We start from the raw sequence: 12,263 nt of genomic DNA, 5'->3' as shown, positions 1-12,263 counted from the left end.
CCAGGCTTATATTCGGTAGAAACAATTCATGCAAGTAAATGTCTCAGACGTGTTTCTTACACTAGAAAGACCACCATGGAGCAAAAAATTGTTATAATTATTATGTTTCCATCACGTGCAAAGCACAGAAAATGTTGTCAACAAATGTTTTTAGATGGGGAATATGGTGGTGACTGGGTAGACAGGAGGGAGACATACACAATTAAGTTAGGTGAGCTATTAGGATGCGAAAAACTGTGTTCGCATCCAAAATTACTAGACCCGCAACTAAAAAGTTGCTCTAAATACTAACAAACAAACATGTGTGGTGGGTCGGGGGGAATATTTAACGACCTGTCTGCTCGCTCCCCAATAGTCAGAAAAAACACACAAGAGAGCAGAACAGGTCTGGAAGTGGTGTGTGACCATAGCAGTGAATAAGGGACAGTAGGCTGCATGTGTGAACCAACGTTGCTGGAGGTTATTGGAAACACAAAGCTAGGGTGGTCTGATGGGATTTTGTACTAGCTATGGTCACACACCACTTCCAGACCTGTTCTGCTCTCTTGTGTGTTTTTTCTGACTATTGGGGAGCGAGCAGACAGGTCGTTAAATATTCCCCCCGACCCTCCACACATGTTTGTTTGTTAGAAATGCTGTTGATTCAAATTAATTGGCTGGTTCATTGTATATGGTGTTTTCATTCAAATATTTTCAAATAACACTTTATTCTTTAATCTTCTACTCAGAGTGGACACTACAGTGAATGGGAATCCAATTTGATACTTTGTTTGTCTAATATTTGAATGATACACCAATAAGTGAGTGTTTTTCACGTTCTGGATTTGTTTAAACAGGTTTTCCTGTTAATAACTACCTGCAAAGTGCATTGGCAGCTGCCTCAGGGCGAAGAACACCCAGTCGTGGCTGCTATCACTAACCAGTAGTAGGGCAGGGAGGGGGAAGGAGGGGTAGTGGGGTAGGGGGCTGGTTAAAAAAATTAATAATAAAGACCCCTTCCTCTCCATCCTCTTCCTGGCTTCTGTTGGAAAGGAAGTAGTAAGCACCCAGGCTCCCTAAGCCAATCACAACATTGCAATGTAGCATTTTGATTGATCTGAGCACTGTGGTTCGGGGAATGGAAGCCTGGGCATGTTCTCCAATCATGCTGTAATGCAGCCTGGGTGGAGAACATACAACGTGTGCATGAATGTTTCGGACCGTCCAATTATTCATGCGCACTTAGGAGAGTATCACCACTCAGAGAAATAAAATGATAATAACATTGTGTTTGTATCATTTTATTTTTCCTTGGGCAATTATAGGATCCAGAAACATACTTAATTGACTAGGACAACTAGTATCAATGGCACATTCATGGCTATTTCCAGCCACCTAACTTTGGGGGTACATACAATGTTTCGGATAAAAACCATGGGTTGGAACATCTTTGAAGAGGTTTGAGCGGAGGAAAATAGGCATTGTGGTAATTTTTCTTTTAGAGCATTCAACCATTGTATTTTCTCATGCATCCAAAAATCATGCTATGTGCGGACCCATATGACGGGATTAGTGGAATGGTGATATTTTGTTTGTTGCTATCCTTGTGTTGCCTGACTTTGTTGACATTTCCAGTGAAGAATTTGTTGATGGTTTTGGTTAGTTCATTAGGTGGGGCATGGGGATATCTGGCTTGGGGTTGATGAAAAGTATGATGACTTTGAAGATGATTTTCCTTTTACTGGAGGTTCTGTTGTGATGGAACTTAAGCACTAATTTTGACTGCTTTAATTAGGTAACTTGGTATGATTCTGAGACTTTTCACCCCTGTCATATTGTCATGAGATTGTGTTTTTTACTATTTTGTGGCCTATTTCTTCTCGTATTTACAGGTGAAATGTTTACTGTCATAGGGGGTTGCAGTGAGATGAAGATCTTTATGACTTGTATAGGAAAGTGCCCTTTTTGCCATGGTCACCCCCACTTTGTGCCTGGTATTTCATGTGAATTCAACGGGAAATGATCTGGGTTCCTGCTAACCAGGTCCCCTGTTCCTGATCTCTTTCCCCAAACAGTTCTATGTTTCTCCAATTGGCAATACCTTTAGCACCCTCTGTAAATCCCCAGTAAATGGTACCTCTGGTACTTAGGGCCTTAGGTAATAAAGAGGGACCCCAGGGGCTGTAGCACGAATTCTGCCACACTAAGGGACCCCTCACCAAGCCCATGCAAAACTGCCATTGCAGGCTACATGTTTTGGCGCAGACCCAAAAGTGAAAACATGACATGACGCACATCCCAGTGTGCCATTCCCCTACCCTACATGTGCTATTTGAAAGTCACCCCTACTACAGGCATTACAGCCCTAAGGGAGGGTGCCTTTTATTATCTGAGGACAAGCTGCCTGAGCAGATGTGCCCCTGTGCTGGCTAGTTCAATTGCTGCCAGTACAAGTGAACAGGGAAGTAATTTTAAAAACAAGTGCTGAATACTGGTGAAAACTAGCTCCACAGTTACACAGTGGCTTCACTAAAAAGAGTAATGTTTGGTATCAAACATCTCATATTAATAAACACCCACTGATGCCAGTGTCTGATTTAGTAATACATGCACACAGAGGGCACCTTGGAGGAGCCCCCTGAAAACGTACCAGCCCCTGGCGCTGACTGACTGGTTTACCCCAGACTGCCATGGGAGACGAGTGTCTGATCCCTAAGGGGTGGTCTGTCCAGGGGCAATAGACCGAGCCTGCTTAGGAAGGGAGTGCTTTCACCTCCTTCCTCAGGATGACCTGCAGCTTAACATTCCAAGGCAAGGTAGTTTTAAAGCGCCTACTGTCTTAGGTATGTGAATCTGGTTTCTCTCACATGACAAAAAGCCGACCATTTGCCACATGGACAGGTGCGAAAATGATCTAGTCGGATAGGCATGCTCACCCCCATGCTAGTACCACCCCTAAGGTGGCCTGACCTGAAGTGGGCACGTCTTTTCAAAGTTAGCCATTTTGGTGATGGCAAAATCAGGTATTCTGAAACAGGGTGATGAGCACCTTCCCCAATAAGTGGTCATCTAGGGGACTTAGTGACGACTGGGGTCAGTAACCCATTGGTTTTTACCCTACAATCCCCTAACACCCCTAAATTCAATATTTAGGGGAGCCCCTGGCAAAAGAGAATCAGATTTTGATGACCTACGGAGAAGGACACTGAAGAGCTGCAAAAGCAAAGACTGGAGAAAAGCAACTGACTTGCAACCAGCCCTGCTGGCCTGTCCGATGTTTCCCTGTCAAATTGTGCTAAACTCTTCTCGTCCTGCAAGCTGACATGCCTCCAAAGCCTGGGAGGCCTGCCTTCAAGAAAGACTCAAGGACTTCTGTGTTGCACCAGAGCTCCCAAATCTTCAGGCACCCAAATAAGAACCGCAAGGACTCCGGTACTGCCAAAACCTGATGCTGCCAAGCACCACTGCACTGAGCCCGTGTTGAAGTGGGCCAACGGTGTCAGCGTGATCCCCAACCCCTCGAGAGACAGAGTCCGCTTTGGTTTTGCCCCTCGTGAACTCTCCAACACCACCTGCAGCCTCTGTCTGCAGCCCTCCCGCCCACCACGAGTGATGCCACATGAAGAAATCAGACACCCCAAGGACCCTCTGCACACAGCTGCACCGACCCAAGGAGAAGAGGACCATGGTTGTCCTCATATCCTCCAACATCACAAGACCTGAACCCTCTCATTGGTCCTGCCGGGTTGACCTCTCAGACCATAACTGCAGCCTCTTTGCGATTAGACCGATCGCCATTGCATAACACTGGGCGCCTGATGCTGTTTTGCACCACCAGACCGCCCTCGTGCCCCTGTAGGTGACCTGCTTGTGTGGCCTTGGACCTTGCCCCATACTCACCTTAAGCTCAGAAGATTGGTCCCGTAGGGTGCTGTTGAGTGCCTGAATGCAATACATGTTGTTCCTCCAGGGGTTAACATTACTGAGAAATGCTTCAATCATGATTTAATCAAAATCACCAGATGCTAAAAAACACACCTCTGACCCTTGGATGCACCAGTGTCTCCTGACCTGTTGGTGCTGCCTTCGACTTTGCCTCATACTCACCTTAAGTCCAGCGAAGGGTCACGTAAGTCATTGTTAAGTGAATGTATGCAGCGTATGTACATAAATACATGTACATACATGTTTTCCTCCTAGGTTACCATTGCCACAAAGTGCTTCAATTACCATTTAAAGTATCAAAAACCTATTTTCTTCAAACCTGCGCTTTTCCTGAATTATTGATTTCGATAATCTTGGTGCCTAAAATTATATAAAGATAAGGGTTATTTGTATAAATTCGGGTGGACCTCCTTATTGAGACGTGTGCATCATTTATTAGCTGTGTGTGTGCAGCGGACGTCTAACACTCCTCTCTAATAAGCCTAAGGCTGCTCGACCACACTACCCCCTAAAAGAGCAACTTGGGATTTCTAGAGCAAGTTGGTAAGTGGCATTCAGGGGATCATGATAGTGACGACTAGATTGAGAGTGTTGTACAGGACATGTGCTTGCTTCCTGGTCTGCTATATGAAGGGCTTTTAGTGGACAGCAGCGCAGTTATCATTTTTGTGGTGGCTGGGTCTCTTGTGAGGATTTAGTGGTACATTCTATCGATGTATGAATGGAGCTGTTTATGATGGGGCCTGCACTGATCTCAGTGAAGGTGTTGTGCTGTTTTCCAGTGGCCTGCTGACTAGGAATAAGGAGTTTTTATGAGAGGTATGGATGGGAAAGTGACAGATAAGGATTCCATGGTTTTGATGTGGAGATATTTTTGGAGAGTGTAGGACAGTGGCAACTTGTGTATGACTACATGGTAATGGTATCAGAATATTGTGGACTATATATCGATTGATATAAATATTGTGATTTAAATATAATTTACAAAAGTATTGCCGTGATGGAATTAACAAAGAAAAATCTGCACCCAATCGAACAATATTAATGTAAATAAAAAGTAGTAAGTCCTCCACCATGTTTGAACTCTTGATTGAGGTGTTGATTGGTTTGGCCACTGGTGGCAAGGACATTCAGCATTCATGTGCATGTCACAGTAAGCCAGGTTTCAGTGATGGAGTTTGTTGAGATTGGGTGTAGTGGTTGTGTCATCTATTTCAGCAGTGTAACAGACAGCAGAGGGAGAACTGGTGAGAATAAGATGGAGTTTTGCAGCTCGTGGCTTTTTCCTGGTGAAGAGTCGCATGCAGATGAGTTTATTGGGGTATGAGTGGCATATAAGCCTAGGATAAGTGGAGCGTTTATGGTTGTTACTGTAGGGATAGTGTGGGTGTGCCTCGGGTTATTATTTGAAAGATAGATACTACAGTACATTTTCTCAAGAACAGTCACTAACTAATAATACCAATTGTACCAATAATTCTGTAAGGGTGACAAATATAATTAATCGTAAACATCTGACGCAAAAAATGCACAGTTTCCTGGATGAATAGTCTATTTGGTTGTGTGTCAGACTATCACTAGCAAAAATGCCATTTTGTCCTAAATATCGTTTACGGTAAAATCATCCCATTGGGTGTAGATTTGTTAAATATCTTTTATTGCCATTTTTGCAATATCACATTTCACTTTCAACGGGGCATAACTATTTGTATCTAAGCCATGGTTTCATTCATTTCTACAATATTTCTTCATGTAGGTGTAAGATTTGTCCCTAACGGCAAAACAATCTGAATATTTCAACCCTTGGTGAATGCCTCTGCGCTTTATTAATCTCATATCTTTGAGTCTACAAGTATTTGCCATTTATTCTGATGTAGTAAGGTAGTGTGGGGAGGCGAGACAAAGGAGGGAAAAAGCACTTTCATACTGCAAGAGAAGAATGAGGGGCCAATCAGCTGACTGTGCAGTTTGGTTCTTAGTTCAGTGGCAGATCCTTGCTCCTTTGCCTTCTACTTAACAGCACAGGACTTACCAATCCTATTGTCCAGCATTCGTCGTTCACCTTTAATATTGCCATGGTAGGGGGCTGGAAGTGCAAGGCAAACTGATGGGCCTAATACTGCATCCAACCAGTTGTCCCATGTCTGTTGTGGCCTGCTGGACACAGTCTAGTATTTTGCCAGCCACTCCCACTAGGGCTGGCCCATACACTCACCTCACACCCATCCAACACAGGCGTCACCGTTCAGGGGACCCTGCCAATAAAAGAGCCCGAATTGCACGTGCTCATGGCCAGTTTCTAGTACCATATACAAATGTCCATGTCGTCCTTACTGCAGTATGTGGGCTTAGGGCCTACAACATTACCATGCCCTTGGGTGCCTGTTCTGTGCTTGATTTCATGCTACCAGGATTTGCTTCAAAACATTCTCCACCTTCTTCCACTTCTGTACATCTGCTATCCATTTATTACAGAGGAGGACCACACTTCACTTCTAACCCGTAGCGATCAGCGGTGGGCCAGTAATAACACCAAATGTAAGAACCTATCCTTGGACTTCCGTTTCTTCGATTTTCCCATAGTCCTAGCAGGCACATTTTCACATGCAAAAGTCTTGTTGTATTTCTCATTGTCTCTGTCAGATCAGTTGGAAATATGGCACAATAAATAGCAATTACTGGGCAGTGTAATAAATTCCATGTAAAAGAATCCCTCCTCTGGGTCCCGGCACCTGGGGTATTCAATCATTTGGTATATTTACTCAGCTTCCAGGATGTTAGATATGTTCTGTATATGTAATTTTATTGAAGTAGGTGCAGATGTGCTTTCCCTGACATTTTTGGTGCAAAGGCTAGTACTGCCTCCCTCTCCCTATTGATAATCTTGCACTCTAAGTCAGCCTCCCACTTATCCCTCAGTCAACTTATATCTCTAACAGATAATTTATGCAGGATCCTATATAGTAGTGTCACTTGTCTCTTGCCTTCACCCATCTTCACCAGTGTCTGTATTGTATTATGCACCTCAGGTTCTTCTTTGCTTCTACACCAGGTGTCACAGAGGAGCTTTACTGAGGACCCAAATGGTAAGAAGTTGCCCAGTGGGGTTTCGTATTCCTCCGCTATTTCGGCAAACATTCTGCGGCCGCTGCTCTCAATCCCAAGTGGTGGGGCAGTGCAGCAGAAATACTTAAAAAAAAAAACGGGTCAAAATAATGCAACAAAAAAATAAAAGAGTACTTACCTGCCGCTGCCGGACCTCGCCTTTCTCCTCTACTCCTGTACAGATCCTCGCCTCCCGGACATATTCAAACTGCTGCACACTACCCAGGCTCCCAGATGACAATCGAGATGCTGCTCTCATGCTGGAATTGGTCTGGGCGGCCAGATTTGGCGCTCAGACAGGGCCTGGGAGCCTGCGTCAGTTCTCCACCCAGCTGTGCAATACAGCTTGGGTAGGAGAAATGCTAATCTCGTACATCAGTTTGGCCATGCTAAGGCAGCTGGCCAGACTGACATGCGCACTTAGCAGTGCACATCACTCTTCCTCCCTGCTCCCGACTCTTGTCACGATGAACCCGTCCCTGCCCTAAGACTCAGCTGGCTCCATGAAAAATAAAAAGATAATAAATTGGTTTTATTATCATTTTATTTTTCACTTTTGCCTCTGCTGCCTGTCAGCAGTGGGGCGACGCTCCTCCGTCATTACGGAGGAGCCACATTCCTGCAAACATTTTATGTTTGCTGCCATTGTATAGCTCCACCACTGTCTCTATTCTCGCACCTCTCTACAATGTCACAGTGTCAGTTTGCTCAGGTTCTTTTCCCCTTGCTAGGCTACTTAATTGTACCTTGGGGCCATAGTCGTTTTCGTTTTTGTTTTTTGTTAGCCATCTATTCCAATTATATTCTGCCACATCCAACAACTTGGGTTACTGCTCTAACCTTTGAGTTTGGGGGGGTCTGTCCACCATCTGGCTGTCCACTGCAATTGTGCAGCCAAGTCATACAGCCGTACGTACAGTGCACCCAAGACCTCATCCAATGATGAGCGTTTCCAAGGAGAATCTGCCACATGTAGGAGTCGGTTTTCTATTGTTATCCTCAGTGAAAGAATATTCTTGTAAATAATATTTAGGACACAATATTTATGTCAAATGATATTTTGGTGGCCATATTGGGATACCATACCACTGCAATCATAAGAAATGTGTGTTGTCTGGATCCATGAATTTGCTAACGTCTCCAATATTTTAATTAAGATATTGATGCAATAGTTTATTTTACCATATTTTCAGTTTATTTTTGCTACTTTCTGTGCATTCTGAATTGCTTGGCAAGTTGGGATGCCAAGCAGTACACTGCATGCTTTAAATATCTCTTTCGGTAGACACCAAAGCAGGGTTCAACTCTGTTGTGCAATTTGTAGAGTTGAACTAAGAGATGTGAACCCTTACCAGATTGAGGGCCAGAAGTGTTGCAAGTCAGTTTCCGGATTTTATATGAGACACATGACTCAGGCTCAACATTGCACTGGCTGTTGCATGGAGATTGCCTAACCACAGTCAGTTTGCAAGGGTACGGATAAAGATTCCAGTTGAAAGCTTAAACAGGAAACCTCATCTTTCAAATCAGTGACTGACTTTAATTTAGGTCTGCCCATTAATCTTTAGTTAATGGTTGGTGACGATCTGTTGTTTTACAATATCTTTTATAGAAGTGACGTGCAATGTGAGCTTTGTGCAGGGTCGACCTTGCCTATAGTGCAATCAGTCAGTGCCCAAAGAGCTGCTCTGACATGTCAGTGCATGGGCCGGTTATTTGACTGTTTGTGAACTTGTTTTATGGGCTGGGTTTTAGGTCTTGCATAGACAGAACATGCACTGTCTCGTGGAGATTATTTGCCCATTACTTACCATTGGTTAGCTCCTGCGTCGCTCTAATTTTCTTCGTTCTCTTTTGTCATGGCATAGTACATCATGTTGTCTCCTTATGTTTGACCCTCCCGTGGAGCATGGACCAAGTACTTGTGTCCTTCCACTGTTCCCGATTTCGGCACAACTTCTTTTTGTGTTCAAGCACTCCATATGAGTGCTTGTTTTTTCAGGCCATCTGCGGTGCTGCATGTTAACATGCCACCTGTTCGATATTAGGGAAAACCATCTACCTTAGGTAACCTGCCCATCCCCACGTGTGGGCTTACCTCCTTTCATTCCAGGAATATATTCTACTATTTCTCTTAGACAGAGTTAAACTAGTTGCAGTTTGCGGATTTTAACTGAACCCTCCCACTGTGTGTTGGTTGCAGCCCCATCATGCTCCACACCAGCATTCGGGCGGTATTTTCACAATCAAAGGGCCGCTTTGATTGTGAAAGTACTAGCCAGATGCTGGTGAGGAGCATGCCTTTCTTCTTGTCTTCTACGGCCAATGATGTCAAGACTACTGCTCTATATGTATTGTTTTCTTTAGGTGCTTTCTTGGTTGAGGAACAACGTTTTTGCTGCTACTGCAGTCAATCATGCTCTAATGTTTTCATTTGATTATAGGAACATTAATTAACAAATACGCCTACCACAAAGTGCATGAATCCTTAGCTTACATCAGCCTAGGTGGCGCAGGTGTGAATGTTTAGGGTAAGAATACAGAAATACTTCATGGGCTCGGATCCCAGCACTGGAAGTCATGTTTTTCATGTTCTTAATAATTATTATTACACTGTTAGTGAATGTTTTCTTTTAGCCACATGGCCCAGGCAACGCACGCCACATAATGCCTGAGCTGGTACTAATATATAGCTTGCATAGGCGCACGGTTGCAAACTCTCTAGACAGAGTGGCACGCACATTGGTTTTCCAAGTGTTTTCTCCGGGCTTTCTGAAGACGCCATATGGCTCCATAGATTTAAACTGGGATTCGCATTTCAATATTTTATTTTCTGCTCTGATGTGGGCAGGTCAGGCAGTCTGTGGCTTTAACTGGGCTGCTTTTGGACACAGGGTAGACCCCTCCATAGATCGCATATGCTGTTAAATACTGGGTAAGCATATGATGCAAATCTAACAGCTACAACCACAATTATTTACACAGTACACTGTGCATGTTACAGTATATTAAGCAGAAGGTCTGTTGACGGTTAAGTAGTATTTTCAAAGCCGACCCAAGAAGAGCCTTATGAAAAATCAATGAGCGGATAACTAGGTAGTTAAAACATTATTGGAAGTGTGTTGAGAACTAAAATATTGGAATTGTGTTGAGCACAAGCAATATTCACGGCCACTGTAATTATGTGATTCTGCGGCCCTGGCTGTTTTCACATAATTATGAATTTGCCACTTAATCCATCAGCTGCTACATAACATTTTCACCCTCAAAAGTTTATTTCTAGTTTAAACAGATCAAAAGTTACTAAAACGCAGCAATAAGTGTTGACATGCGGTGGAAGGCCGTTCAAAAAGGGTAAGGGTAGGGGTAACTAGTCATCTTTCAGTTGTTTATTTCTGTGTTTGGTTATTAACCTGGTACTAGTGAGGTGAAATCTTTGGCATGGCGCAAATTAGGAATCAGAGTTCTTTAGATGAACATCAGTTGCATTACACAAGGTCTTTATCTTGTAAGCATGAGGCAATGAAGTGATTTGCCCAGAATTTATTTATTTATTTATTTATAATTACATTTATTAAGCGCACAGCTACCCGGAGGTTTCCCGGCGCTAGGGCAAACTAACGGCAAGAAAAGTGAGAAAGGTAATCAACCATAGGGTTAAGTGTTGAAAAGCCAGGTTTTAATTCCCTTGCGGAAAGTAAGAAAGCAAAATTCAGAGCGCAACAGTTGAGGTAGGGCGTTCCATAATGAAGGGGCCAGCAGGGAGAACGAGCGTCCACCCATTTTGGCTCTGTTGGTACGCGGAATCATGAACTTATTCTGCGTGGAAGACCTGAGTGTCCGAGGGGGAATATATTGCTGTACTAGGGCGGACAGATAGTGAGGGGCCTTACCAGTCATGATTTTGTGCATATAGCAGAGTGCCTTAAACTTAACCCTGTTCTCAATACGCAACCAGTGCAATTTCCGCATATGGGGGGAAACCGAGGATCTAACAGGAAGGTGACAGATGAGGCGAACTGCCATATTCTGCACCACCTGGAACCTCCTGGTAACCTCCTTGGTGGCGCCCAAGAGAAGGATGTTCCCATAGTCCAGGCGGGAGATGACAAGAGCCTGGACTACGGTCCTCAAGGTGTCCGCAGGCAGCATCCACGTGATTTTTCTCAGCCACCTGATGATGGTGGTACAGGTGGCGGAGACTTTAACAACGTGTTGCTTGAAGGTTAGCTGGTTATCAAAAAGAACCCCAAGATTGCGGGCGGACTCTGATGGAGTGGGAAGAGGACCCATCTCCGCTGGCCAATGGTGTGGGCCCCAGAGTGAAGTGTCTGGGCCAAACAAGAGAAGCTCTGTCTTGTCCCCATTTAATTTTAACTTGTTCTTCAGCATCCAATCCGATATTTGTTTCAGCCCGGATTGAAGAGAAGACGAGGGGAGGTTTTTATTGGTGGAAAGGGAGTAGATGACTTGAGTGTCATCAGCATATGAGTAGATTGTGAGGCCCGCCTGTTCCGCTAAAAAAGCAAGCGGCCTCACATACAGGTTAAAGAAAAGAGGACTAAGAATAGATCCTTGGGGAACACCGTGAGTGGAAGGGAGAATAGAAGAGACAGAAGTAGAAGAAAAGACTTGGAACGTGCGGTCAGAAAGAAAATTAGCGATCCAGGCCAAGGCGGGACCACCAACGCCAACCTCCTTCAATGTGGACAATAAGATGGAATGGGAGACGGTGTCGAAGGCGGCACTCAAATCAAGCAGAATGAGTGCCACCGTCTCCCCATTATCCACTTGGCGTCTGATGGTCTCTGACACTCCAAGGAGGGTGGTTTCCGTGGAAAAACCCGCACGAAACCCAGATTGAGAACCATGAAGAAAATTGGAAGATTCAACAAAAGAATTAAGCAAAAAATTAACATGTTTCTCCAAAATCTTGGAGAAGCAAGGGAGCAAAGAAATAGGGCGAAAGTTGGAGGGATTGTTTGGATCTGCATTTGCCTTTTTTAATAGTGGAACCACCATTGCGTGTTTCCATTCGTTTGGAACCACCGCTTCTGTCAAAGAAGCGTTCAAGACATCTAAAATAATGTGAAGGGATACTGGGTCCAGAGAGCGCAAAACTTGCGGGGGCATGGGATCTAGGGGGGAGCCAGATTTGATGTCTTGAAGATACTTATTAAGAAGCGCAAGGGAAATAGGGTCCCAAGCAAGAAGTGGGGAGAAGGTGGGCAATG

The 12,263-nt window shown here is 44.3% G+C and overlaps 1 protein-coding gene across 2 annotated transcripts in view; it reads left to right on the top strand.

Annotated features, from left to right (window-relative positions):
- Positions 1–12,263, top strand: part of MBOAT1 (membrane bound glycerophospholipid O-acyltransferase 1) — a 491,383-nt gene that overhangs the window by 67,381 nt on the left and 411,739 nt on the right. The gene's annotated exons all lie outside the window — the stretch shown is intronic.

Source organism: Lissotriton vulgaris, chromosome 4_1 (genome assembly GCF_964263255.1).
Source record: "Lissotriton vulgaris chromosome 4_1, aLisVul1.2, whole genome shotgun sequence".
NCBI lineage: Eukaryota > Metazoa > Chordata > Amphibia > Caudata > Salamandridae > Lissotriton > Lissotriton vulgaris.
Note: the sequence above shows the minus strand (reverse complement) of the source record. Positions and strands in the feature narration are given on the sequence as shown.